This window comes from Oncorhynchus mykiss, chromosome 18 (assembly GCF_057628025.1).
Source record: "Oncorhynchus mykiss isolate SJ-2025 chromosome 18, ASM5762802v1, whole genome shotgun sequence".
In the NCBI taxonomy this organism is placed as follows: Eukaryota; Metazoa; Chordata; class Actinopteri; order Salmoniformes; family Salmonidae; genus Oncorhynchus; species Oncorhynchus mykiss.
Genome location: NC_143039.1, coordinates 67172223 through 67174843, shown reverse-complemented (window position 1 = coordinate 67174843; position 2621 = coordinate 67172223).

Sequence of the window (2621 nt, the reverse complement as noted above, 5' to 3'; positions counted from 1 at the left end):
TTCAATGACTAAAGTGCTTTCATGTTTTATAATGATAATATCATTAAATGATGTTGGCGTTGAATGATTGATTTTTTTTGTGTTTTTGGTTAGAGTACTTAACTTTTCATTTCACATGTCATTTTCAACCAAGAGGAGAATACAAAGACCCTGCCAGCATTCAAGTAACTTATTTAATCATCATAACTATGTTTTATAAGTCATTGTCAACCAAAGACCTATACTTTTTACAATAGTCTAGGAATCAAATAGGCCTAAAAGTACATGAATACAAATGCCTGTTTACAATTGTTTGTTAAATTATTATTATTTTGTGCTTGTAAACACATTTTTCAATGCATCCACTGCCTCTGACAATAGTAATTTCTAATATTTCATCTTGCATAATCAAAGTAACATTTTGTATTCAAATAGAATTGTGATATTTGGGTCACAAAGGCTTCTAGAAAAAGTATGCAGCAGTGTTGCATGTACACTACACAAGATAATCTACCTGTTTACATTCCTCCCACTGTGGACTTCTAGGTAACCTCATCCCCGCAGGCTCGAATTGCTGGAGCACAGACGGAGATCGAGCCGGCTGGTGCACGAGTTTAATTTACGCAATGTTGATTTAGCGCCGCTCAGTGGTTAATGAGTTAAGAACAGATCCGGTAGACGTTGCCTAAAATCAGTTCACCATATACCCAAGAAGACGAGGGACAGAACAGGGTAAATCTTTGGCTCTGTTCGAATACTAAAAAAATGTATACATTTGAAGTAATCTGCACTGATCTGATGAAATTGGATTGATGAAAGCATCGGTGCTCCTCTCATAGTCATTTACAGATTACAGATCGACAGTGCTTTTCGGCCTAGCCCTGAACACAACGGGTGAAAACTGATATAAAATTGAAACCATTGTGCCCGAGGATGTCATTAAATAGGCCTAGGTTAGGTTAGTTGCCGGGTCGGAGGCAGGCCTTCTTGTACGGCTGTTGTGTCCAGCAAATAATGGTTTAGAGCAATGTTATTGTAGTAAACAAAAAGATTCTATCAAAGATTCTTCTTCTATAGTCTATCAAAGATTCTTCTTCTTCTTCTATAGTCTATCAAAGATTATTCTTCTTCTATAGTCTATCAAAGATTCTTCTTCTTCTTCTTCTACAGTCTATCAAATATTATTTTTCATACACTCTAAAAAGGTTCCTGGAGTATCCTTTAGGTTAGGGGTTCTTCAAATTGAAACTGTGGGGGGACCCCTTTAAGTTCTTCAAATAACCCTTGGAAAGGGTTCTTCTTTTAATGGTTCCTCAAACAATCTTAGAAGAACCTTTTGGGGTTCATTTTTAACTGCCCCCCCATCCCCTATTATTATTAATAATAATAAATAATACTAATAACAACACACATAACAATAACACAATATTTTAGTTGTCAGTGTGTATTATGATTTTAGTGGCAAAGCAGAATAAAAACAAATCTAAATATGAGGTCAACTCCCAGCAGAGTCCCAAGTCCAATGGGTATATCCTCTGGCGTGTTGATGTTAATGTGTTGATGTTCTCCGTATCCATAGCCACAATGATTTTGCAGTGCATGGTGGTCGAACAGGTTTCCTGTGTTATTCATCAGAGGTGTAGGGAGGGTGAAGTCTATGAATCCAAAAAAATCATAATTATTCAGATGATTAACAAAACATGCACACAACAGGATTAATAACTTGTTTTTTGTGGTGAACATGAATGAAAAAAACTGTTTTGATAATGGTTTTCATACACATACCTTGTCGATAATATAGAGGCCTATGGGATATTTATTAAAGATGTTAGGAAGGAAGATGGTAAATGTGATCTGCATAACATACCAATACCAATTGACATACCTTTGTATGCCTCCTTGTCTGTATACCTGCAGACACAGACACAGAAGTGAGCAATTCAGTCATCTGCACCCAATTCTGCTAGCCTTCAACATATTCTTATAGCCTACATATTCGTACCTCTTTGTTGATTGATATCCATTGAATTGTGTCCATTATCTGTTCTAGAAAGATTTGCACAAATATTAAAATATAGATGGTATCATCATAAAATAATATCAATTAGCTCATATAAGGGGCGAACCTTGCCTAAAGTTGAGATATTTACCAGGTAAGTGCCTGCACCTGCTGTCCTTTCAAATTAAAATCCAAACGTTTCAGTTGGTTCTTGCAAGAACCCCCACCAACTAAGGAGGTTCCTCAATGAACCCCACCTCCTATGGGGATCTTGGAAGAACCATTTGGGGGGCAATTTTTCAGTGGATCTTAGAAGAACCCTTGTTGAACCCCTAATTTTTAGAGTGTAGCTTAAACTTCCATAATTAGAACTAAAGGCTACATTTCTGTCGAATTTGTGACTACACTCTAAAAAGAAAAAGTTCCCAGAGCAGTTCCCGAAAACAGTTCCCGAAAACCTTTTGAAGAACCTTTTGGGGATAATATCTGAACTACCCCCCTGCCCTATAATTATTATTGTTAATAATAATAATAATAATAATAATAATAATAATATGGATAACAATAACACAATATTTTAGTTGTCAGTGTTTATTCTGATTTTAGTGGCAAAGCAGAATCTTTTTTTTAAATCTGAGCTCCA